Raw genomic sequence first — 27,126 nt, 5'->3', positions numbered from 1 at the left:
CTTTTTTTTTTTTTGGTAGTAAATTATGCTCAGTGAAGTAAGTGAAACCCAGAAAGACAAATACCATATGATTTCACTTCTATGTGAAATCACAAAAAAAAAAAAACACAAACAACCCCGAAACAGATGAACAAACAAAAGACAGACTCTTTTTTTTAAGATTTTATTTATTTATTTGAGAGAGAGAGAGAGAGAGAGCGTGAGAGGGGAGAAGGTAAGAGGGAGAAGCAGACTCCCCAAAAAGCTGGGAGCCTGATGTGGGACTCGATCCCAGGACTCTGGGATCATGACCTGAGCTGAAGGCAGTGGCTTAACCAACTGAGCCACGCAGGCGCCCTAAAGACAGACTCTTGAAGGCAGGGAAATCTGTAGGTCGATGACATTCATCCAGATTAGAGGGGAAGCCGACGTCAGCTTTAAGAATGGCTGACTTAGGGGCACCTGGGTGGCTCAGTGGGTTAAAGCCTCTGCCTTTGGCTCAGGTCATGATCTCAGGGTCCTGGGATCGAGCCCCACATCTGGCTCTCTGCTCAGCGGGAAGCCTGTTTCTGCCTGCCTCTCTGCCTATGTGTGATCTCTGTCAGTCAAATAAATAAATAAAATCTTAAAAAAAAAAAAAAGAACGGCTGACTTAGACACTGTGACTTGTGCGTGACAGTGCCCTGCACTGTGACCTTGCGAGCTGGGAGCTGCGGGCAGGGTGCACTCCCTCTGTCCCAGGCACTCACAATTTCCCCCACGATGCCTTAATGCAAAAAGCGCTTGAAATGGGTCCTTTCTTATTTCAGTGAGACACATTTTAGAACTGGAACTTTGTTACTATTGCTGGAATACATCCGGGCTTTGATTCCTGATAAAACCAGGAGCTGATGATTCCAGTGCGAGGAGAGTTTCCGCGATAGGAAGCTAGCAGAACCCCCTTCCCAATCCTGGGCTGATTCTTACATGTTGATCATTGTACAAAGTATAACCCCTCCCCCTTTTTTTTTCCTTTAGGACATTTTTGCAATACAATTGCAAACAATTTTGCAAATTGCAAATACAGTTTTGCAGTTTGCAAACTTTTGCAAATGGCAAATACAAATTTGCAATACGATTTTGCAAATAATGTTTGCAATTGTTTTCATTTTTAGAAGTAAGCTTTAAGGGAGTTCTAGATTTACAAAACATGATATGAGGAGTTTACAGAGTGCCTGTTTATCTGTACCAAGTTAGCACACTGCGTTGCCTTGGGACATCGATCCCGAACAAGGAGCCTGTACCTGGCCATTACCGATAACCAGACCCCAGACTTTACTGCCATTTCACCCATTTTTACCTACGGCTCCCTTTCCGTTCTGGGATCCCCTCCTGGGAACCACCTTGCAGACGCTTCCCTTATGTACCCCATACTCTGGGACTTGCTTTCAGTGACCTTGTCTTTCAGGACTGTGGTTGTGCGGTGTGAGTGTAGAACGTCCCCTCGTTCGGGTCTGTCTGACGCGAGAGGGTCTTGTGTGTTTTGGGTTGGGGGGCAGGTTGAGCAACGAGGAATGGTCTTTATCTCTGTCAAGGGTATGTACGATGCCCGTGACTTTCCTGGTTCACACTGACCCTCATCGCCCTGCTGAGGTAGGAGTGCGTTGCCAGGTTCCCCCCCCACCGAGAAGTCTCCTGACCCCTCACTTTTGCATCCTCTATGCTTTCAAAGCAAGTCGCTTAAAGCCCATGCGAGGAGGGGAGCACGGAGAATTTGACTGTACGTCTTGGGTGATGGACTTCCCCACCTGAATGATGGACATTTCTTGTTGGAGGAGGATTTCCTGCACCCCTGTAATTCTTCCATCATCCATTTACGTCACTGTGGACACACAGATATTTTGTGCCTCCTTTGAGGACCACATGGCACTATCTTCTAATACTTTGTTACCGCTTCTCCTTTTGTTCCTTCTATGGTTTCGCTGCTGTGGTTCGGACCCCAAGAAGTCTTTGCATTTTCATGACTCCCAAATGCCAAGACTACGTTCTCGTAGAGATGGGTTGGATGGAGATGGAGGGCGATGTTCTTGGAAGCTGGGGGGCACCTGATGTATCCTTTACGTTCCATTTAGAGTCTCACTTGTGTTGGTCAGCTCGGACCACCCCCTTGCTGTCCCCGGGATGTTCAGCTCACAGAAATACCACCTTCCTGCAGAAAACCTCATTGGACCAGCCACGGAGGTGCATAATATCTTTGACAGAGTTTCCTCGCATTAGCTTGAAACCTTCTCCTGCAGGAAGCAACGCTTGAGAGTGATGTGGGCACCGTTCCTTCCTGCAACCCCCGCTAGCGTTTTCCGACAGACACACATGAAATTGCAGGAACGCGCTGCTGCCCAGAGACCTCCAGGGCTGACCCATGGAGTTTACATTTTGTCCTGCTGCCTGCATGGCCACGTGCTTCTGTTGGCCACGATCCATGCTTTAAAAAGCAACCTCATTCTCTCAACCCATGATGTGGGTTTTGATATAAAAGTACATCCTAGGAAGCAGAGAGGCAGGCAGAGAGAGAGGGGGGAAGCAGGCTCCCCGCTGAGCAGAGAGCCCGATGTGGGGCTCGATCCCAGGACCCTGGGACCATGACCTGAGGCAGAGACAGACGCTCAACAGACTGAGCCACCCAGGCGCCCCTCAAGGAGATTTTGAAAGACAGGACCTTTTTCCTTATAGGGAAGGAATGAGAAGTGTTATAGGAAACAAGTTGTGGATAACTGTATCAGTTATCATCCCAAAGCCAGTGGTTAAACACACTCCAATTCCCCCCCCCCAACTTTCCCATCCCTAATTCTCTCCCTTTGCCCACTCAGTCAACCAAATTAGGCCATTTTGGTAGAAGCCCACGTGCTGTATTCTCATGGCAAAGACAAAAGCCAGAGTAATAACCTAACCTAGTACGGTCCGCGTTGGCCATTGTTCCCACGCTGATGTGTATTTCGGCAGGTGGGTTTCTGACTCTTGATTAAGTGTGCCCCCACTGTATTTATTTTTCTCATTTTATGGAAAAATAATTGCCCCCATCACCGCATACATGTAAGCGGTACGGCGTGCTGGTCCGATTTACGACTGTTGTGAAGCGATTCTCACATGGTCACACGTCTCCCAAAAGCGTTCGTTAACATCCCTCTGGTCGTGTCACTACAGTTGAAAGAAAACGAAAAAAAAATGTCCTCCTTGTGGTGAGAACTCTTGGGCTCTATTTCCCTAACTGTTTTACGTATCACGCAGCTTAATTCTGATGTTAGCATGGTTCCCGTGTTGCCGCGTTACGTCCCAGGACTGACTGACTGTTTCCCTAAGAGTTTCTGTTCTTTGACCAATTTCCTCCATTTCTCTCTCTCCCCACCGCCCTGCCTCTTGTAACCACATGTCTGATTTCTTTCTTTTTTTAAAGATTTTATTAATTTACTCCACAGACGGAGATCACAAGTAGGCAGAGAAGCAGGCAGGGGAGGGGGGGAAGCAGGCTCCCTGCTGAGCAGAGAGCCCGATGCAGAACTCGATCCCAGGACCCCGAGATCATGACCTGAGCCGAAGGCAGAGGCTTAACCCACTGAGCCACTCAGGCGCCCCTGATTTCTTTTTCTACGACTTTGGTTTTGCATTATTTGTCATTCCCTGACTTAGGTCACTTACCATAATGCCTTCCAGCTGCATCCACATTGTTGCAAATGAAAAAAAAGTAGTAGCTCCTTCTTGTGTATTTATTTATTTATTTTTTTATGGCCGAATAGTATATTCTGTTGTGTAAATATATCACATCTTCTTTATGCCTTCTCCCATCGATAGACACTTAGGTCGATTCCAAGTCTTAGATTTCGTAAATAATGCTGCTATGAACACAGGGATGAGCATAGCTTTCGAGCTAGTCTAGTCTTGTCTTGTCTTTTTTTTTTTAATTTTCTTTTTTTTTTTTAAGATTTTATTTATTTGACAGACAGAGATCACAAGTAGGCAGAGAGGCAGGCAGAGAGAGAGGAGGAAGCAGGCTCCCCACTGAACAGAGAGCCCAATGCGGGACTCGATCCCAGGATCCTGAGATCACGACCTGAGCCGAAGGAAGAGGCTTAACCCACTGAGCCACCCAGGTGCCCCTTCTTTACTTTTTTCTTTTCTTCTTCTTTTTTTTTTTTTTTTTTTTTGCATATATTCCCAAAAACAGAATGGCTGGATTATATGCTCATTTTGTTTTTCACATTCGAGGGAGGGCCATGCTGTCTCCCACACTGAAGCCAACCATTTCCAAGCCCACCATACACATGGCCATTGTTCTCAAGCTAAGCTAAGAGTGCCCCGTCTCAAGACAGCTTAGGGACCAACAGAAGACTAACAAAGACGGTTTCTGGTCCCTATTGCTTTTTTGCAATGCTTTTCCCCCACAGCTTTATGGAGATAAAATTGGCATATAACATTGCATAACTGTAAGGTTTTCCCATTGCTTGGATATATTTATACATAACGTGATAAACACCAAAGCTTTCGCAGATACCTCCCTCTGGTCACACAGTGACCATTCCTTTTTGGTGGACGTAGTTAAGATTTACTCTCAACAGTTTTCAAGCATCTAATCCATTAGCGTTCATATCATCACTATATCGTGCATTAGATTTCCATAATTATTCACCTTCCCCCTGGAAGTTGGGACCCTCTGACTGGCATCTCTCCATCTTCCCCTCCTTCCCGGCCCCTGGTTACTACCATTCCACTCCCAGCTGGTAACATGACCCCCTCCTTCAGTAGGATAGTGACCGACAGGCCCTTTGCAGAAACGGCCGCATGTTTGAGAACAAGGCTGCGTGTTACGTATTCCTCCTGGGAAACAAAATCAAAGGAATGTCCTACCTGCCTTTCAAAGGCATGCTCTTGCTACAAGTAGCAGTTGTGTCCCTTTTGTTGGCGTGTGTACGTACGCTGGTGCCTGTGCCCTAAATACATTCAAATTTCCACAACGTACACTAGCGATCCTAAGTGATAGCAAAAAGAAGACGAGCGCATTTGGTTACAAAAAGGATGCGTCAGAGACGTTTGCAAACTGACAGGGGCTGGATAATATTTAAGACAAGACTGGATGTGCTCAGGTAAGTGATAGGACAACCTCGCTCTTATATGCAAGATTCACTGCCCCAGCACGGTTGATATTGGGGGTGCGTGGTTCTTTGATGCAGGTGACCGCCCCGTGCCTCGGTGGATGCTTTGCTGGCCTCACGGTGCTGCGAGCAAATCTCTTCCCAGCTGTGACCACCAGACACATCTCCAGGTGTTGCTGGAGTCCCCTGGGGGCTAAAAATCCCCGCTAGTTAAGAAGTCTGTTATAAAATGATGTGTGCCTCGGCCACATTCTCATTCTCTTTGGGGTCCTAGCGGCCCCGTAGGTGGGCTGGGCATGGCCGGAAAAACAAGTGGGGAGGGCAAACAGGTCAGTGAGCGACAGATAGCACCCACGCGATCCTTGCGCTGTTCTCGTAAGAAGAATCGACTGTATGAATTGTTGCCGCCATCACGAGCATCAGGCTGATGTCCGGGCATCGCCGCTATGGAGCAAGTTATCGAAAGGGAATGTGGAAGTGATGTATGTAAGGCAGAGCTTTAGAGAGAATAAAAAGAATAAAGACTCCTCGATAAGCATCGTTCAGGGCAAAATGCAGAACGCCACGCAGCTAGCTGATCTGAAGTTGGGCCGAGCCACGCTGCAAAGCGCAATGCAGTCGACGGGAAGACGGTGTCTGAGTGTTGGACGGGCAGAGTGATTTCCCGTTCTGTGGATGCCCGCAGATCCGACAGTCAGGACTTGCTCATGTCGGGGCAAACCTCGAACAATGAGCCGAACAGAAAATTAAACGTAAGACTCCTCGAGAACGGGGTTCTATCTTCTGAGCTGGGTTGCCGTCGATGAAAATTTAGATTCTCCAACAAAATAAGAAGTTTTCCTAGTCTGCGAGTGAAGACGAGATGCATTTATCAGGGGAAATGTGTTTTGAAGAGAGGGTATTGTGTATCTCCGAGGTTTGGAATTAGGATCAGCAACCCCGACGAACGCAGACGCAAGGTTTGCCGCAAACGACTTCATGATAGCTGACTTTGCCTGACTGTTCTTGACTCCTGGGAGAAATAGCCACCTTTTACGTGCTTAGGATTAAAGAGCAGGGTAAAACCAGTCCCTTCTATTCAGATTGTCATAAAACAGCGTTGTCATGTGCCTCATTGGAGGGGCACACCTTCCCTGGTTTCTGAAAGTCTGAATGAGACACCAAGAATTTAATTCTGTAACCTTGCATTGTGTGTCTGTGGGGGTGGGGCAGAGTGGGGGAGGGCACGCTGGTCTTTTCCTGTGCATATTTTAGCATTTATATGGGCCGCGATGAGTATCATTTCATGGCTTTCATTTTGTCGTTCATAAATGTCCTGATTACCTTTTTCTTTTTCTTGCCTCCATTTTTAAAACTTTGCTTATATTTTCGAAATTCTTTTTTTTTTAAAGATTTTTATTTATTTAATTGACACAAAGAGAGAGATCACAAGTAGGCAGAGAGGCAGACAGAGAGGGGGGAAGCAGGCTCCCCACGGAGCAGAGAGCCTGATGCGGGGCTCGATCCCAGGACCCCGAGATCATGACCTGAGTTGAAGGCAGTGGCTTAACCCACTGAGCCACCCAGCTGCCCTATTTTGGAAATTCTGATGCTGTGGCTAAAATATTCAAACTAGGGGCACCTGGGGGGCTCAGATGGCTGGGGGTTTGCCTTCGGCTCTGGTCGTGGTCTCCAGGTCCTGGGATTGAGCACCGTGTCATTGAGATCCTGGCTCAACGGGAAGTCTCCTTCTCCATCTCCCTCTACCTCTCCCCCTGCTTGTGGAGCCCTCTCTCTCTCTGGTGAACAAATAAAAGCTTAAAAAAAAATAAAAACTAAAATATTCAAGCTAACCAATGAAACAGATTTAAAATAAGTTTTTGTTCCACAAGGAAAAAGTCAAGTAAGCTCGGCTCTGGCAAAAGGATGAGGGGAACCCCATTGATTATGCAACTGTTCTGTACAGGGTTTGATGTATGTATGCAAATCGCTCCCTCCGACAATTTGAGCGGACACGTGCGTGAATGTGAACTCCGCCGACGGCACCCAGCCGGACCTCATTCCTCAACCTCCTGCAAATACGCAGAAGCAGTGAGGTCGTTTCTATGGGGTGACAAGATGCCTGGCTGAAAGAAAACCCATCCAGCCACTCATCTAAATGTTCTGTTTCCCCGATTCCAAATTCCCGCATCTGCGTGTGTGCATGTGAGAGAGAGAGACAGCGTACAGTTTTCCCCGTCGGTTTGTCTCCAGGTTTAACACCCAACGTTCAAGGACAAACACCACGAATCCAACCATGTCATTTTGCAAATAAGCCAAGCGTGGTGGGTGGCATCGTGTCCCCCCAGAACGATAGGATGTGGTCCTCATGCCCCGCGTGTCCCAATGTGACTTTCCTTGGAAAAAGGTTCTTTGCAGATGCCTTAAAGAGGTCAGGCAATAGGGCCCCGATCCCATGAGAGCAGTGCATCTAAGAGGGGGACACAGCGTATGCAGACACAGGCACCCACGCTGGGATGACAAAGTGAAGACTCAGACCCCCAGGGAGAAGGCAGGCTCCTTGGATCATTCAGAGCAGCGTGGTCCTGCCAACACCTTGATTATTGGCATTTGATGGGAGAATATATTAAACCTCCAGCGTGTGATCCTTTGTGCCTGTAGCCCCAGGAGCCCCGCCAAGATGCAGGGCTGTGTGCAGGACCGACCCAAAGGGAAGCAGCCTGGGTAGAGCCAGGTGAAGGGCAGACCCCCAGCTCAGCCCTGTGCTCTTTCCTTAGCCTCACCTGGCTTTTCTGACGCTGTCCGGCATTGGCGCGGGAGGGACATCTGTCCTCCAGAGTCCCCTCCGTTTCATCAGCGTTTGAGAGATGACGCCGCGGCATCACACCCCGGCACCCACGTGTTCTGGGCGTGGTTGTGGGGGTGAGCGTGGTGGTCCCCCTTTGTAATTGCAGCCTTCTGCAGGGACGTGCTGGGGTTTCCTTCTCCTTGACTGTGAAACGAGCGGGTTGGACCCATCCCCAGGTCCTCTCCAGCTCATTCTGCGTGATTCCAGAGCCACGATCATTGTAATTAAGACTCTTGACTTGAATGCCGCTCATTTCCAGCCCTGATGAGTGACATGCACGCTCCGCGTGTTTTCTGAATCAGCTTCCTTGTGACCTGGTGAAGGGGTGCGTGCGCGTTGAGAAGAGGGGGTGTGCGGCTACAAATGGTGACGTCTGGTACACGTCCGGGGGTGCTGACGTGCTGGACCACCTCGAGGTGATCCCAAATCTGGCCGTTCAAGCACGGTGCAGCGTTTACGGGACAAAAACCTACGCTGAGCTAAAATTAAACGGACGACATCGGTATGATTTGTCACATCCTATGTTTGCGTCTGTCTTGCTTCTGTGTCTCGCTCTAAGGAAAGATCAAGTCCGGCATGGGTTTTCTCCAGCGTATTTTCAACGTGTAATCATGCACGATAAACAGTTGAGCGAGAACGATTTCGCAGCGTTTATAGGGTGGCCGAGGCATGTCTTCATCTCCCAATTGGTGTGAATGGCAGATCCTTTTGAAACTTTACGGAACGTTTTATACATTGAGCAACGCGCGCATGTTGGACGTTTTTGTGGGGGAAGGAAGGCACGTCGGCTCCCTCTTGGTGCGTGTGGTTCAGTGTGGTCCAGAAATGATGACATTAAGACCATGTGACATCATTACCTAAGAGGAGTGGCTCAATGAATGTTGGCAGGGCTGGGAGAACATGGGGATTCCTCATAGGGGATGCTCCTTCAGGGTTGGGTTCATGGGACATCTTCCAAGGGAAGTTAAGTCCTTCCAGTAGAGACAGGGTTGAAACAACCTGAGTTACTGGTGGGGAAGAGACAGATTTTGGAGTCTGAAAGTGTGGCATTCAGAGCCGGTGCTAAAAGACCCCTGTGATGTGAATGAGGGACAGAGCTGGCGTCTGGACTCTTGGTTTAGCCTCCATCCTGTACCCGTGCATCCGTGGCTCAGAGTAGGTTCCCACCCGTTTCATTTCTGTTCTTTGAGTAATACTGTTGGGAAGATTGTCAGCTAAAGAAGGCACTGAACCCTAGGTCTTATGCTTTTGAAGCCCATCCTCTAGGGCAGTGTTTCTCAAACTTGACTATCCGAACCCCCTGCAGGACTTCTGGGCTCCATCCATCAGAGTTTCTGAGTCGGCGGATCCAAGATGGCACCCGCGTGAACTTGCCGCTGCTGGTCCAGGAGGGGTCACACTCTGAGAACCATTGCCTTTGGTTCTTTTCACATTACATTTCCACCAACGACCTGTTTAACTTGTGACTCTCATGTACTATTTCGGTCCCTCCTACTTGTGGCTTTAGCCACTAACTCTGGGTCTGGTAGTTTGGTTTTGACGTGAGTCTTGTGCTTTTGATTTACACGTTGTCTTTGTTTTCAGATTCCCGGTCAGTGCAAACCAGGACCTATTTATTGGGCACCTACCATGTGCTGTGCACTGTGCGGGATGTAGAGGTTAATAATAACCTCCATAAAAACTCATTGATATGCTGGATGTTATTTATCCCCCCATGTTTCCAAAGGCTCAGCTCATAATTCAAATCACTTGAAGGCAGTCTATTGTTTTCCACTTCAGAGATCCAGGGGCACATTCTGTCTCAAACAAGGTAGGCAGCTACCTTGCCTTCAGAGATGAAGAAACCAGGAATAGAGCTTCACTTATTCACTCCCTCATTCATTCCTTGGATAACCATATATGCACATCTTATTTTGAGAAGGTCACCAGACTAGATAATGCAAGACACAGAAACACAGATAAGATTCAACCCCTGATCCCGGTGAGATCACCATCGCAGGAGAGAAGACAGAATGATCAATGAAGTACTTTTACTACAAGGCATGCACACCACACAGTCCATAAGGACGATGAAAACACGACCTTGGGAAAATAGAGTCTTACTTTCCACTAGAATTGTATTTGGCACTGGGATCACTTGGGGCAATTTGTTATTTGTCTATCACTGCATAAAACATTCCCCTAAAACACTGCTTAAAGCTGAAAATACTGATTATTTCATAGTGTTTCTGGAATCCAAGAGCCACACGGCTTGGTGGTTCCGGTTGGGGTTCTGGCGTGATGCTGCGCTCCAGCTGGAGACTGGGGTGGACATTTTAGAAAGGCGGTGGAGATTCTCCCTTATGTGTCCCTCCCTTAGCAGGAGACCCTAGTTCTTTGCCACATGAGTCACTCCCTAAGGCCAGGTATAAAACATGGGTGTTTGGTTTCCTTGAGTTGGGGAGGAGAGAGACAGGCAGAGAGGGAGGGACCCTAAGATGCAAACTGTGGTCTTTTCTGCCTTGAACTGGGAGGTTGGTTCATCATAAGTTCTGCATGCTGTTGGTCACACCTGGCACCAGTTTGGAAGGGGACAGCTGGGGGGTGTTGGTACATGGAGGCCAGGACCATTGAGGGCCACCATGGAAGCCAGTTTGTCAAAGAAACATTTATAAAGAAGGTTCCTTGTGATCTGTATCTCAGGAAGGATGGGGTTTTGTGTGAAGAGCAAAGGAGGGAGTGTCATTTCAAGCTCAGGTAGTTGCGTTGGATGACTAAATTGACATCAGAGCATTCTAGATGGCGGAACCCAATGGTAAAGCAAAGAGATGTTATTCCGTTGGCTCTGGGGGAGACCTGCTCTTGCTTTTGCTGACGTGAACCATTCACAGAATGTCAGTTTTATGGCAGATGCGATGGAGGTGGATGGTTGGTAGTGATGGAGATGGAGGTTGAGGCCATGAGGTTAATAGTGTGAATTGAGACTGAGGGGCAGGAGATGGTGAGGAATTCATGACACTCCCGCAAAGCCCCAGAAGGTGGTCTTGATGGCTCTGTCTTGCATAGAGAGCCAAGCAATGGGGTCGCCAATGGAGGCTGTCACGTGTCAGGTCATTTCGTTAAGGGAAGGGAGAGGGTTCAGAACTTGGCTGAGGGTTCAGAACATCGGTCAACATTGCCAAATGCTAAAGACATCTGTGAGACTCGTAGAAAACAGGGGGTTCTTGGTGGTTTTCAGGTAACCGATGGACTTGAAAAGATGCGCTTCTCAGTCTTCCACAATCTGTGGTTTATAGTGTTTCTCTCTGAAACTGGCCTCCCATATTCATTATCAAGACCTTCCCCACCGCTCTCCTCATCTGCCCGCAAACCTGCTTATGTCCTGACATGTCGTACCTTGAGGGAAGGGCTCGTCATAACACACATTTTTTTATTTCTTCCCACATCTCTTCTGCTTTCTGTTCCGATAGCACACCTGGGCTCTGTGGCTTGCCCCAGGCACCACTACAGGTGCTGACATGTCAGCAGAGCCAACGTTCTTCTCGGAGTTTCTGTATAGACTCTGACGTGTTCATCGTCTGTCCCTCCTTCGAGGGGCTTTATCCTTCCTTGAATTCCTGAACGTTCTCCCCTCTAGTTCCCCTTACTGCCTTTCGATTCCTTTAGTGAACTTTTCTGACTCTGAACTTTTCGTCTGCTCCCTCTGCTTCAGGCCCAGACCACTTCTCCAGCTTCCAGACTGCCCCCACGTAGCTCTGCCCCGGTTCGTGATATAACCGTGCCTTCTACCTGGGAGCCCCACGTGGGTCCACTTTCTGCTCTGACTTTTCTTTCAAGCCGCCTCCTGTTCTCACAGTTGCCTCTTTTTGATAACTTTGTCTATGTGCTCTGCTGAAGCTCAGTTCAGTGTGCCCAGGTTCTGCCCTTCGTCTTTCTTGCCAAGCTTGCTCCGTTTCCTGCATTTTGTTTTCCCAGGAGAGGCATCCTGTGCACGCAGTCCCTCATCCTGCTGTTTGCAACCCTCTGTCCAGTCTGCCTACTGTAAATCATTTTCCACGTCTCTCTTTATTGCCCTGACTGTGATACGTCTCTACTGTCCATGGCCGTGTTCTCACTTGCCTTCTACTGCTAGTTTACTACCATCCTGTCTATGGCTGTTCACACGCTCCCATCTATTTCTAAACCTCTCCCTGCTCCACCTTCCTAAAAGATAGGTTGCATCAGAGGACTGTCCAGGAACTGCCCTCGAGCACACATGGGTCTTTCATCTCCTGAACCAGCCACTCTCAAGTCTGTCCTGACCTCTCCTCCCTGAGCATCTCTGGGATCCACCGCACCTGTTCCTGGTCTTCTCGCTCTGCTCTCCTCAGGCCGTCCTTCAACCTGGGGACTGTTACATTCTTGTCTCCCACGTTGGTTGGGAAAACCACTCCTCAACTCCTGCGTTCCTCCTTTACTCACACACTCAAGTACTTCCTGTCACCAAATGCATGGGGACCCCGCTCCCCCACTGAGCCATTCTTTGTGGCACTAGGAGGTTGTCCTACAATTCAGTTCAATTTGACTCTAACTATAGTCAGTGCATTTGCCACCGGTGAAGGGCTCAGTCCCATAAGACTGTCTCGACCACAGATGTCAACTGCAAACTATAGGTCCCCAGGTGACTCACAACTTTTCTCTAATCAGCTACAAATCAGAGGTTCCTACAACCCCCTCCTTGGGTTGCATCGTTTGCTAGAATGGCTCACAGAACTCAGGGAAACTTTTCCTTGATGTCTTCTAGTTAATCTTATAATAAAGGACGCGATAAATGATACAGATGGAGAGGTACATAAGGATGAGGTCTGCGAGGGTCCTGAAAGGGAGCTTCTGTCCTCGGGGGGTTGGAGGAGCCACCCTCCCAGCCATGGATGTGGTCACCAACCCCAGAACCTCCCTGAACTCTGTCCCTTTCCTATTTGATGGAGTCTTCATCACATACCCATGGCCAATCTTTAACTCAGTCTCCAGGCTGTTCATCTTTCCAGAGGGTAGAGTGGGGCTGGAAGTTCCAAGGTTCCAACTGTGACTTGGTTTTCCTGGTGACCAGCCCCCATTTAGAAGCCATGTGGGAGACCAGCAAGAGTTTACTCATTAGAACAAAAGACAGTCCTGTTACCCAGGAAATTCCAAGGGGTTTAGGAGCTCTGTACGAGGAACCATGGCCAGAGACCAACTATTAGAACAAAGATGTTCCTAGTGCTGTTAACACTTAGGGAATTCCAAGGGTTTTAGGAACTCTGGGCCAGGAACCAGAGGCAGAGAGAGAGAACCATACATTTTTTTCCCCTAGTATTTCACACATATGTGTACCTACTCCATCACATGAGGCTTAGATTGTCTTGTACTTCCTTTCTTCTCTAACATTGGCATGCAGACCCTCGTCTCCGGTGCTCATCACTTTCTAACAAAGGGGCCAGGCTGTCTGATTTCCTAGCTATGTGAAGTTCGTTTTTTCTTTTGTTTGTTTCTTTCTAAAGATTTTGTTTTTATTTGACAGAGAAAGACAGTGAGAGAGGGAACAAAAGCAGGGGGCATGGGAGAGGGAGAAGCAGACTTCCCACCAAACAGGGAGCCCTACACGAGGCTTGATCCCAGGACCCTGGGATCATGACCTGAGCCAAAGGCAGACGACCTTCAGCTCAGGTGCCCCTAAAGTTGATTTTTTTCATGTTCAGTTTTCTCATCCATTAGGGAGTTATGAAGAGAGTCCCTCCATCTAGAGGTGTTTGCAAGACGAGTAAGTTCATGATGCATGTAAAATACCTAAAAATAGAGGCAAATCGTAAGGCAGGCTTTTCGTAGTATTTATCTTTGATCTTCCTTCCTCTTGCTCTGAAATGTTTTACAAGGGATGGCCACATGTGACCGTTAGATTCAACCCCAAATTCTCTTTATTGACTTACTTGACTTTACACAGTGAGCCTGGTGCCCTCTCCCCAGCTTGACCCCACAGGACTGTGGGATTTACACCCTCCTGGTATACCAGTTGTCTTTCGCTTTTGTGCCGCAACTAAACATGTACGGAATTAGAACATTGCCTGTGCCCTTCCCCTGCCTTCTCTCTTCCCACGTAACATGGGTTACATGCTCTCTTGTCTCCATATTTAGCCCACTGTTGATGTCCTTCTTGGAGCTCCCTCAGATTGGAAAGCATTTTTGTTTTTTTGCCCACCTAGGTGTGTTTTAATGTTTTCCTGCCTTCCCTGAAACACGTGTGTTTCAGCGAGTTCCGCTCAGAGGAGGGGCCGGTTGGGTGATTGTTGGAGAAATGAGTAGTTGCCAGACGCTCTGTGGGTTTTCACTGAATGAAAGAGAAAATCAAAGGTCGCTGTTGAGGACAAGCGTTAAGAACCCGGCCATCTCCGTGTCTTCGAAAATGCCGCCGAGCCAGAGAGAATATCAGAGGACATCTTTGATCCTTTATTTAACGTAGTTGTAGCGGCAAGTTTGTCTTCCCCCTAAGGGAACATCGCTCTTCCTCAATTACTGAGCTTATAAACGTGCACGATTAACTGAAAATGTGTGGATTAGTCAATATACTTATGTGATTTATTTTTAGAAGCCTTTTATCTTTTTTTTAAATTTTTTTCTTGCTGTTATGGATGTTCCTAGACTTTTTACAATTTTTCTTCTGTATTTTTTTTTAAAGACCGCATCAGAGAAAGACTTCCAATTTCCCATTCTAGCCCATACCTATAAAATTGAGAGTGATAAATTTTAGGGACACTAAGGATTTTGGAGCTTAATTATTTTATGTCTTACACGAAAGCTATAAATTTGCATGCTTTGCTGTTTGTGTCTACTGCTTGCTGAATAGATGACTCAAGTACTTTTTAGTTTCATTGTAAAGGTTTAGGTCAAACCTAGCCATGTGGGGCTAGAAATGAATTCTTTGAGAGTTCATCTGAATTTTGGGTTGATTCAGGAGAAGTAGGATTGTGTAACGCTGTAATTCACAGTATATATTTTAAGTCACGCTTTTTATGTTCTGAAGAGAAATTTGTCTCTATGTTGTTTTTCACTCGGCTTTGATAATGCTAAAAATTAAACAATTTGAACATTGTATAAGACTGGGAGCAAATCCAAGGCAGAAACAGATGTTTTATTAAATATGCATCTTTTCCAAAATGGATGTAATTTGGAAGATTGTTCTGTTTGAGAGATGGGAGATAAAATTTGGGTTACATAAATTAGGTTACTTATGTTAATTTGAACATTTATGTACACGTCTAGAAATATCCAGGATGACCCCCCCGAAACCTAGACATACATTCTTTTCTTATGTCAGTCCTTTTTTAATAGCTACCAAAGAAATCTCTCAAAATGAAAATTCCTCTCATCTTTCTTGCAGAAAATCGGCAGGTCACTGTGACTCAAGAAAAAGTTAAATAAATGATGAATAACCCTAGGATTTTTTTTTGAAGATTTTATTTATTTATTTGACAGAGGTCACAAGTAGGCAGAGAGGCAAGCAGAGAAAGAGGAGGAAGCAGGCTCCCTGCTGAGCAGAGAGCCCAATATGGGGCTCGATCCCAGGACCCTGGGATCATGACCTGAGCCAAAGGCAGAGGCTTAATCCACTGAACCACCCAGGAGCCCCTAGGATTTTTAAAACATTTTTTAGGGTAGCCTGGGTGGCTTAGTCCATTAAGCATTTGCTTTTGGCTCAGGTCATGATCTCAAGGTCCTGGGATCGAGCCCTACATGGGGCTCCCTGCTCAGTGGGAACTCTGCTTTTCCCTCTGCCCCTCTCCCGCTGCGCTGGCATTCTCTCTCAAATTACATAAACAAAAATCTTAAAAAAAAATATGGAGCATAAGGAATAACACAGAGGATATAAGGAAAAGGAAAGGAAAAGTGAATTGGTGGAAATTGGAGGGGGAGACTAACCATGAGAGACTGTGGACTCTGAGAAACAAACGGAGAGTTTTGGAGGGGAGGGGAGTGGAGGGTTGGATGAGCCTGGTGGCGGGTATTAGGGAGGGCACGGATTACATGGAGCACTGGGTGGGGTGCATAAACAGTGAATCTTGTAACCCTGAGAAAAATAAAATAAAATGAAAACAAAAATTTTTAAATAGCTCTGAAATATATTTAGGTTTTTCTTTTCTTTCTTTTTTTTTTTTAAGATTTTTATTTATTTTGGCAGATAGACATTACAGGTAGACAGAGAGGAAGGGAAGCAGGCTCCCTGCTGAGCAGAGAGCCCGATGGCGGCTCAATCCCAGGACCCTGAGATCATGACCTGAGCTGAAGGCAGAGACTTTAACCCATTGAGCCACCCAGGCACCCTGATATATGTTTAGGTTTTAAAAAAGAGTTTCTCTTCTCCTGGTTTTGTACACGTGTGTGCTAGCCTGGTGCAGACATTCGTAATGGTGCTGCTGAAGCCTAGGGAGTCCCAAGCTGAGTCATAGTGTGGACCTCTTGAGAACCCTGAGGGCTCTGGTGCAGCTGCCTGCTCATGCCTTCTGTAAGCTCTCCTCTGACTAATATGGCCCTTCTCACCCCCCTCTCTTTAGACACTCTTCTCTGCAGCTCCTAAGACTTTCCTAGGTGCTCACCTGTACCCGGCCTGGTACTTTCTATTCTTTTGTCAGTGTAGTTCGCGACAATATTTATTACGAGTTACTTAGGTACAAAGGGATACAATCGTATCAGTGCCCTCTTGGAAAGCCAGAGGCCCATGAATGCCGTCTTTTAGGAAGGCATTTCTATCTTTCTCTCTTGTATTCTAGGTATCCCCTTGACCTACTACCCAGGGTGAATGGGAATGGCTATGAACGTCTTCATGAAGCCCCGTATCTTCAGCTGTAAAGATGAAAGCATATGGAGAGGCTTCCTTGAAGCATTGTCCTAGTGTGGAACTCATCATTCTCCATTCCACGCCTCCTGTTCCTCAAAAGGTCTGTATGCTTTGACGAAGGTGCTCTCTACAGGCTAAGATTCTGTTAAAATGAAATGATAATGTGATGGCAACATTTGCTAATATATTAATGAGCTATAATATTGTTAATATAGTAGTGACTCATAAATATTGCTTCAATTAGTGCTCAGTCACTAGACCATGTGACTCTCAATCCTAGGGTGTAGGTTCAAGTCTTATGTTCCGTGCAGACATGACTAAAAAAACCAAAAAAATGAAAATACCCACAAAACTTAAAAAAAAAGGATTCTTTTCTATATCAATGAATAAATATTAAGTACAGAGTAAGTCATTACAAATGTAAGTACGTGATAGGGTATAGTTTCTGTGTCAAACCTTAGATTATAAAGTGTAATGTGACTTCCAAAATAATCAGCAATTTATAGTCACATTTCTCTGTCTTTTAAGGCCTTTGATATAGGCCATGCAGTCCAAAGGTAATAGTAAAATCAAGAAGTATTTTTTTTCCATAGTCAATTATTGCATCCCCAAAGCATATTTTATTAATACATTTTTCTCAAATGTTACAGGTTTTTAAAAATTAGCATATAATGTATTATTAGCCCCAGGGTACAGGTCTGTGAATCATCAGGTTTACACACTTCACAGCACTCACCACAGCACACACCCTCTCCAGTGTCCATAACCCAGTCGCCCTCTCCCTACCCCCTCACCCCCAGCAACGCTCAGTGTGTTTTGTGAGATTAGGAGTCTTATGGTTCACCTCCCTCCCCAGCCCCATCTTGTTTCATGTTTCTCTCCCTACCCGCTATGACCCCCTGCCCTGCCTCTCAAATTCCTCATATCCAGAAAGATCATATGATAGTTCTCTTTCTCTTATTGACTTATTTCACTTAGCATAATACCCTCTAGTTCCAACCATGTCTTTGCAAATGTCAAAATTTCTTTTCATTTTTAATGGCTGCATAGTATTCCACTATATCTATCTATCTCCCACATCTTCTTAATCCATTCATCTGTGGATGGACATCTAGGTTCTTTCCATAGTTTGGCTATTGTGGACGTTGCTGCTATAAACATTGGGGTGCACATTTCCCTTCAGATCACTACATTTGTATCTTTAGGGTAAATACCCAATAGTCAATTGCTGGGTTGTAGAGTAGCTCTATTTTCAACTTTTTGAGGAACCTCCATGCTTTTCTCCAGAGTGGTTGCACCAGCTTGCATTCCCACCAACACTGTAGGAGGGTTCTCCCTTCTCTGCATCCTCATCAACACCAAGAAGTATTTTTATCTTAAAAAAAGTAATATTTTAATCTAGAGAGTTTATTCTTTTACCTTCTTTAACCTTCTTTAACGTTTGACAATGACTATATCTTATAACTTAGCTTCAAATACGCAAAGTAAGCTTCTCACAGCATGTCCCATGGTGAATCATAAAGCAGAAAACACATGAGAAAAATGGCATATTTGCAGGGGTGCGTGTTGGTGATTTCTATCCTTCCTTTTCAACGGTTAGTCCCAAAGTGGCATATCTAGGATGGATATCCTAATGGGCCCATTTCTGTCTCAGACTTCTCAGTGTTGGGCAATTTCTCACACAAAAATCAGTCTGGGAGATTGCTACGTTGTGAGTTCACACATAAAAGGTTATCCTCGATGAAGAAACTAAAAGTATTTGGAATGTATTTAGCCTTGCACAGCAGGAGACATAATACAATAAGATTGGGGGAGGGTAGGCTCTATTAAGAGAGGTTGGGGAGTTGATGGGACGGGGGAAAGCAGGACTGGTAGAAGCATTCCTGATGTAGGGTGTACCAGCTTTGAATACCATTCGGTATTAGGGTATACAGATGAACAGAGTTCTTTCCGGAGACTTCCACTCAACTAGATGACCATGGGATGGGACTATTGATTTTGTTCTATCAGATTTTAGTAATAGCAGATTTTAAAATAAAACACATGTCGGTATGACCAATCATTCCATCCTACTTGTGTACCTTAAAAAAAATAACAAAATAAAGCAAGAAACCAACAAAAACTCAACCTTAAGATAATAATTAAGGACCATTTCTCTCGTCCCTATCACAAGAAAGAAAAAATTTGACCAGACAGACATAATTCATACTAATGTTTCTAGAACTTTCCTGAACCACATATATAGTTAACTTTGTAGTTGTGTATTTAACACTTGTCTGTGGGTGAGAGCCAAGAGATGACCTATGATCAAGTGAAATAGAAACAGGGCCAATTTTCAAGTTGCAGTATTAATGATACAGTGTGGGGATAGCTGGTATTCAGTGAGCGTCTACTGCGTGCATCACCCATGCACTATGAGTCTGTCGTTGCTGTGGTATCAAATAGCCCATTTTGTGGGTGAAAACCATTTCAGCTGTAGATTCCCACAGTGTGGGGGCTGAGGATGTGGGACAGAAAAGATGTTCATTGTCCCACCTGAGCCCGGGTGGTGGGGTACCTCGTGTGAGTCCAGCCCTCCGTTTGCAGCTCTGTGCTCTTGGGCTCATTGCCTAATATCCTTCTGGTTCCCCCTTTTCAGCTCATGGTGATAATGCTCTTCCCTACCTTCTATGCTTCTTGAGAAGATGACGTGTGAAAATGTTGACCCGCTACATACATGTTAGCTATGATCGTTCATTTAGTGACGAGGCAGCTCAGTTTGGTCAACTGTGTGGTCGTGGACATCCAGGGAGACTCAGCTCTGCCTCCCTCTGCCATAAAACCTATGAGCCGCATGACTTAGCATGTGAACACTGGTTTTCCAACTATAAAACAGGTGTCCTGATAGCCACACTGCACGGCTATAGAAGGGTCAGTGATGATGAATGCCATTGTGATTGTTGTGACATGAAATCATTTTCAAAAATATACTTAATCAACACTGTTCCCAAAACACCTAGTGATAAGTAATTCTGCTAATTGTTATGAGTAATCAAAGCATCCTTAAAATAGGACCCCGCCTTCTGACAGTTTAATACTGTGCTAGCTCGTTAGCTTTCAAACCCAGAGACCTCATCTACTTGGTCCTAAGACTCCTCAAGCATTGAGGTAGCGTGAGGAGTGCATTAAATGAGGTAGTCTCTCTTTCCGCTCCCTCTCCTTCCTAGCGCTCTGAAATGGTGTCTGTGGCAAGCAGGTATTCTGTCAAATAGCTCACAAGGACCCACTTGCCTTGTTGTGATCATCACTTGTAAGTAGAAGGGGCAGCGTTGTGTGAGAGTCACCCTCTAGACAGAAGATGCCATGTTGAGATGACAAGAAGAATGCTCGACGATCCTGGGATGATTACGGCTGCAGTGAACGCGAGTTTTCTCACAGTGCAGCCGGGAAAGAGCACAGTGTTACGTCTTCCCATCCTGACCCATTGCTGTAGGGGAAAGAACAGTATCTGCAGACTCAGGCTTAGTTCTTCTAAATAAACAATTTCTAGAACACGGATGGGCTCCCTTGGCCAATGGATCTTTGCAGAGATTTAAAACTCTTAACTTAAATAAGCTAGATCGCACATAGACATGCGCTAAATTGATTGTCATCATCAACAAACGTGGAAAAAAGCCCAAATGAATGCAGACGAGACTGGAATTCTTAATCTGTCTCCGTTGATTCTAAAAATCGTCATGCCACGTGATGACCGGCATGACGAGTTGTGGCTTCTACAGTTAGCCACACCTGTGCAGGTGTCCTGTCATGATGAGCACCTAGACCGATGAAGAACCCAGCTAAGAATCACTTTCTGCCATTACCAGTGGTTCCTATAACAACCCATAAGAAAGGTTATGTGAGCAATAGAACATTGGCTTCGAAGCGGGCTCACCAATCTCTTTTATTGAGTGCACCAATGTCTCTTTGTTGTTTTTATCTTAATAGGAACAAATGTGTTGAGATGGAAAAGACGGCAACTATATGTCCATGGAGGCATTTTTAAAGGCATCTTCTTAGAAGGACAATGTAATGGTGAGTATTAAAAGTGATCGTTGACTTCTGCCTACTTACGTTATTGAGGCATTCGTAGCCTGGGTAAACCAAATCTAGCAATGCTTCCTGGCTACTTTGGTAGTAAAATTAGTTTTCTTTCTCACAATCTGTTGGAAATGAACCAAAGTGCAAAGCGGTGATTTGAAGCTCGTTTGGAGTGCATATATTGGCATGCATTGGAAATGGAGGATTTTGTAATAATTACTTGTTCCTCCAAATAGCTACAAGGCTGACTATATCTTATTAATTAGGTGTATGCAAACGAGAGGCTCAGCTTTCTGATCACCTGTATAAACTGCTCCAAAATTGACCCTCAAGCCCATGGGATACTGAACGCCCACTCTCTTCTAGAGAGAGCATCCCAAGCTGTGAGGGCCGTGGTTGGAATGGCCGTGGTTCCTTGAGAATGGGATCCAAAATGTCAGAGTTGTGGTTCTAATGCAGGCCAAGGGCCCACTGAGACCACGGGATCTTTCTCTCTATCTGGAGAACAGGAATAGAGCAGATCCCAAGGAAGGGAACATGGGTAGACTACTTTTGTGATCTCTGGTTGTGAGTACTTGTTCATGGAATGATTGTATACTTCAAAATCTGGACCCATCCCTTCCCATGCTTAGATATGAGAAAGGATATGTTTTACTATGTTTCAGGTAAATGATTATGTCTTTTCATGGCTCAGGTGTCAATTCAAGCTCTGCTGACAAGTATTTATGATTATATCACTCACATATTCGTTATATACCATTTTTCTCATCGGTTTCTGTACCAAGCTTCCAAACATTTTCCACTGTTGAGACCACAATCAGCTTTCATCTTCCTTAGACTTGACCATGAAATTTCATATCTTTCCTATGTCGGTAACAAACTTCCGTAGGATTCCTGGATTCTACAAGATTATCAAGGTCGTGTTTTTTATATGAAACCCTTGTTCCCAAGAAACTGGATCTCCAAACTCCTCCCCCATTTCCTGCCATAAAAAAGTGCTCTTTTTTTTTTGTTTCAAAGATTATTTTTAATTAACAAAGACTCACGCTTTCCCCCTTTTGTTATCAACATGCAAATTTGGAACATGATTATAGATGGGACAATGATTTCTATTTTGAGTGTGTGTAGGTTATTTTACCAAAGGCATTCAACATACAGAGACATTTCTCATCAGCACATACACTTAAATCATCATTAACAGCACATTATGTAAATTCCTTTGTCTTATGAATTGTGTAGCTTTCTAAAAAAAAAAGGGAGGGGGGCTTTTTTTTTTTTTAACTTTTTTTTCTCCTGCATGTTTTTATTTCTGTTTTTCCATCTGGAGGAGAATTGGTATCTAACGGGGGCATGAAGTCTTGGAATGCTTTGTCTTCCTTCTCACACTGTCCGATGTTGGAATGGCAGCCCGATGTGGCTTGGTCATGATCGTTCCGGTAGCCGCTGTGCTAGGAGCACTCTGCTTAATACAATCAGGCTGTCTCGCTTCCAGGAGAAGCCGCGGTAATAGGTCTGGCATCGCGCTCCGAGCCGTGGACTGGTCACAGCTCATAACGTGACAGCTCATGTAATGAAACCCAGAGGGAACATTATATAAATTGCACCATCGGGAGAGCAAAATGAGGACTTCTGAATCTAGAAAGGGCCTTTTGGGTTTTGGCCATGGGCACTTGGGCTCAATCTGCATTTGAAAGCACCAGGCGTTATTGACCTCTGTGTGTGTGTGTGTGTGTGTGTGTGTGTGTGTGTGTGTGTGCGTGTGCGCGCGCCCGCGTGCAAGAGGTTGTCTAAGTGCCCATCTGAATCAGGGTGTGCTCGGTGCTTCTTCCACTTTGGGATGACCTTGATGAAGGCTGATTCCAAATTGGAGCCCATCTGAATTGGGGTGTGCCTGGTGCTCACACTTGGTGAGGGGCGATCCCCAGCTGGAACTTCCTGTGTTATATCCTGACGATGGCATGGCTAGATGCAAAGCTCATGACAGGGAGTTTTCCTGCTCAGGCATTCCCAACATGTGTCCATGAGAAGTGAGAGCTCCGTGGGTCTTTGTTTGCCGTCATTGTCATTTACAAGGGGCGCTGGCAGGTACATGGGCGACGATGCCTTGATCTAGGTCTGCTGCTAAGTAGCTCCTTCTTGATGACCAGGCTGCTGAGAGATGGAAAGAACAGAGAGATGGGCATCCATTCCCCCTTTCACTGGGGGGCATCTGATTATAAATGATAGAAAAGAGCTTCCTAGGAAAAACATTCAGGAAGCCTCTCTGATACTTGAAAACTTCAACGTAGGCCCCTTGAATCATTTTCTATACAATGTTGCCTGAGCATTGTCTGCTTTGGTAACATCTGTGAAAGGAGACTCTTTGCAGTGGATTTTCATACGTTTCTGCAATGGCTTTCGAAATTACTCGATTTTATTCCCAAGATGGCTTATTAGCTCAGTTCAAAACTGATGACCAAGGGAAATTCCTTCCATGCTGTCCTGGAGTCCTAATTTTCATTTTTAAGTGAAGAGATGCAGAGGCGCCTGGGTGGCTCAGTCGGTGAAGTGTCTGCCTTCGGCTCAGGTCACGATCCTGGGGTCCTGGGATCGAGTTCCTCATTGGGCTCCTTGCTCAGTGGGGAGCCTGCTTCCCCCCCAGCTGCTCCCCCTGCTTGTGCTCTCTCTGACAAATAAATAAAAAAACTTAAAAAAAAAAAGAGGGATGCAAAGATGAACCAGGAATTGGGATTTCAGGATTATATGGAACTGAATTTATGAGTACGTCACAGGTCCTGATGATGAGGACTAGCGTAGGGGCTAAGAATAAATTTGAATGTTCAGATAGTTTGTTTATACTCTATTTAGTTCTGAGCTCATTATGCCAGTAGATCTTTTATTAAACGTTTTGTGATTCAGAGGGACACAGAGGAGTTCTGTCAATCCATGTGGTAAAGGGACTGGTATATAGAGTTAAATATAATAATATAAAACTTACATAAATATAATGTAAATGTAATATATGCAATGTGATTATATGCTATACACATATAAAATATGTAATATATAATATCTAATACCGAAGATAAATATAAATACTTCGGTTTTGGTTCTCCTCGATCATTTTCTTTTCAACAATTTTCCAAACCCATACTGTTTCCTTTGCACCAACACAGACAGTACTTGTTGCTTTTCCCCCTAATTTAATGCTGCTTTTCTGCCAAAATGATATATTTCAGAGTAGAATAAAGGGACAATTGTATCTAGTTATGTAGATTATTTTACACTATTTATGAGTTATTTATGCCCAAGTTAATTTTGTTCTTCTCTGGAGGACATTAATAAACTCAACTTTTGAGTAAATGACCTTGAAACATATGCAGGCACAAGGTGAGTCAGCCATAAGTTGTGGGCAAGTCACCTGTTTCTATAAATTTCTATTGGAACCCAGTCCACACCCTGACATTTATTTATTTATTTATTTTTTGTCTGTGGCTCTTGTCCACCTGCTGGGCCAAAATCAAATGACTGTCCCAGAGCACAGGGCCTGGAAAGCCAAACATATTTCTCATTTGACCCTATACTATGAGTTTCCCCATCCATACTCGAGGACATGGCATGATTGTTTGGAGAGCGGCAGGACCATTCATGAAGAACATCTCAGATTCACAGATCAGTCATGAATATTAATATAAAATAAATTATGCATGCATGTACTATACATACATATACACACGTGTATGATACAGTCTATGCAGACAATACATGTATTGTACATGTACACACATACATAGGCATACATGTTTTCACATGGAGACTATCTTGGACTCACAGATCAGCCATGAATATTAATATGAAATAAATTATACATGCATCCACAGCACATACATGTACACACATATGATACATGCATGTGCACAAATGATACGTGGGTTATGTGTGTACACACATAAATAAGGTATGTACGTACATGTTTTCACATGGAGAACATCTTGGATTCACAAATTGGCCATGAATATTCATATAAAATAAATCACACCCTCATATATAACATGCGTTCAAATACATGCACACGATACACGCATGTTTACAAATGATACATGTATTATGTGTACACACATAAATAAGGCATGTGTACATACATGTTTTCACATGGAGAACATCACACCCGTGCAAAGCAGGCATGGATATTAACATAAATTAACATAAATTATGCATGCACACACAAAACAATACATATACATAGGATACACGTATGCACACATGACGCATGTACTAGGCATGTGCACACATATACACAAGCTATATGTATGTGCATGCATGTTTTCACATTGGGAATTCCATTAATGCCTCCTCGACCCTCTACCTTCCTTTAGACCCAGAGCAGGTGTTTGTAACCTGCACCATGGTACACATGCATGAGTGGGGTCTGGGAGCACTCGGGAATGTCACCTCTGAAGTCTCCACGCGCCAAGGAGAGATTTGGCGATCATCCACACAGCCTGTGTGACGCCGCAGACACACACCTGTTCGCATGCCTCCTCTTCAACTGCTGTAGCCATAATTCTGATGGCTGCGTCTGTTAGGACTCAGGCTCCCAATTAAGGGCCGGAGTGGCCATGCCCCCATCCACTTGTTTTATCATCTAGAAGAAAGAGCACTTGATTCAGTGCACCCAATTATCGTGACTTTATTCTGCTTCACTAAACTTTTGAGCAAAGGGCATGGGGTAAAGTTAAAGCCAAGGAGTTCATTGATTCCATTTTTGGTGTGTTTGAGAATTGGAGAGCAAGAAAATTCTGACTCAGCATGCTTCCTTGAAGTGGGTAATTAATATCCATAGGGAATGGGGCTGTTTGGTTTTTCTCTGGCAGGTTGTTGGATGTCCTACTTGGCATGCTGCGGTAGTAAATATTAACAAACTATATTTCACTTGTAGATGATTGAGGATCTTTTGCTTAAGCATGTTCCTTTACATGCCCTAATTCTTTCCCTTTTTCTATAGTGACTGCTGAAACAGGAGCATCTGTGGAGTCCCTCAAGATGAATTTATTTAACCATGATGTGGGGCGATGGGGAAAGCAACATTGAGGACTTGGGTGGGGCAGAATGTAACTGAACCCATGCAAGCATGGTTAATACAATGGACGGCAGCAGTGTCCCTTGTCCCCTTACAAGAACCTTTACAAAGTCCTGTATATGCAGTTGGCAGTGGATGTAGAGAACTTTCCCTCTTCCCTGTACCAAGCACAATGCATGACACATAGGGTAATGCAGGTCAGCACGCTCAAACCCATAGTTTTGAAGTGGGGTGAGGCCAACTCCTGGCTAAGTAGACCACGTAGACAAGGGACTTGGACTATCCTCCTACCTCCTCCTGTCCATTCAGCTGAGAAGGGGAGGGAATGAGCCTGCAGGAGGCCAATGTCATCCGACTCTGGGAAGGTATCCTTCTGTGCCTAAAGCTTCCCTACACAGTGGTCCAGAGCTGACCAGCCTCAGAGAGGATGCAACTTTTTTCTATTACACAGAAAATTCTTATGCACGTCTTTCTTAACATGATGACATCATTGCAGAACATATGTTTTAGTAAGGGGGATTCTGACCACCCGTTAGGATTTCTGTGCTGGGGAGGGTTTCCCATACCGTAACGCTGGTCTCCGACAGCAGCTGGGTGTCCTATAGTTCTACCTGGAGACAGGGTCAGATCCCACAGGGTACGGGCTCAGTCCTGCAAGACTGCCCACCTTACATTTCACAGGCCAATGGCAAGTTCACAAGCTGTATAGATCAGAGGTTCCAACGATGCCCTCCTTGGGTTCCATTAATCTGCTAAAGCAGTTGATTCACAGAACTCAAAAAGAAACATGTTGCTCTCTCCATTATAGGTTTATTATTAAGGGCTACAACTCAGGAGTAGCCCAGAGTAACGTATGGACAAAGGGTATGGAACATTCATAGTCTCTCCACGCCTACCTCTCTCCCCAAGCCCTCACCATCTTCACCAACCTATAAGCTCTCTGAACCCCATCCTTGTGGGTTTTTATGGAGGCTTCTTCATTACACAGACATGACTGATTAAGTCATTGGGGCTGGTGACAGATCCAACCTTCAGCTCTTCTCCCCTCCCTGGGCGTCCAAGGTAGGTAGAACTGAGCCAGGACAGAAAGTTCCACTTCTGATCAATCACACAGGTGTCTCTGCTAGCCACCAGCTCCCCTTCCTAGATACTTGCCAAAAACCACCTCATAACATAACCAAAACACCTTCATTGCTCTTACCACTTAGTAAATTCCCAGGGTTTTAGGAGCTCTGTGCTAAGAAAGATGGTC

At 45.2% G+C, this 27,126-nt stretch overlaps 1 protein-coding gene across 4 annotated transcripts in view; it reads left to right on the top strand.

The window, feature by feature from the left end:
• LOC123934352 (neuroligin-4, X-linked) overlaps positions 1 to 27,126 on the top strand; it is a 295,634-nt gene that overhangs the window by 14,682 nt on the left and 253,826 nt on the right. For all 4 annotated transcript variants that reach the window (XM_045994380.1, XM_045994377.1, XM_045994378.1 and 1 more), the window contains exons 2-3: positions 16,689 to 16,856; positions 20,723 to 20,809. The gene's annotated coding sequence lies outside the window, so the exon portion shown is untranslated. The remainder of the gene's footprint in view (positions 1 to 16,688; positions 16,857 to 20,722; positions 20,810 to 27,126) is intronic.

The sequence above is a fragment of the Meles meles genome, chromosome X, assembly GCF_922984935.1.
Source record: "Meles meles chromosome X, mMelMel3.1 paternal haplotype, whole genome shotgun sequence".
Lineage (NCBI taxonomy): Eukaryota > Metazoa > Chordata > Mammalia > Carnivora > Mustelidae > Meles > Meles meles.
This window is presented reverse-complemented; position numbering and strand designations above follow the sequence as displayed.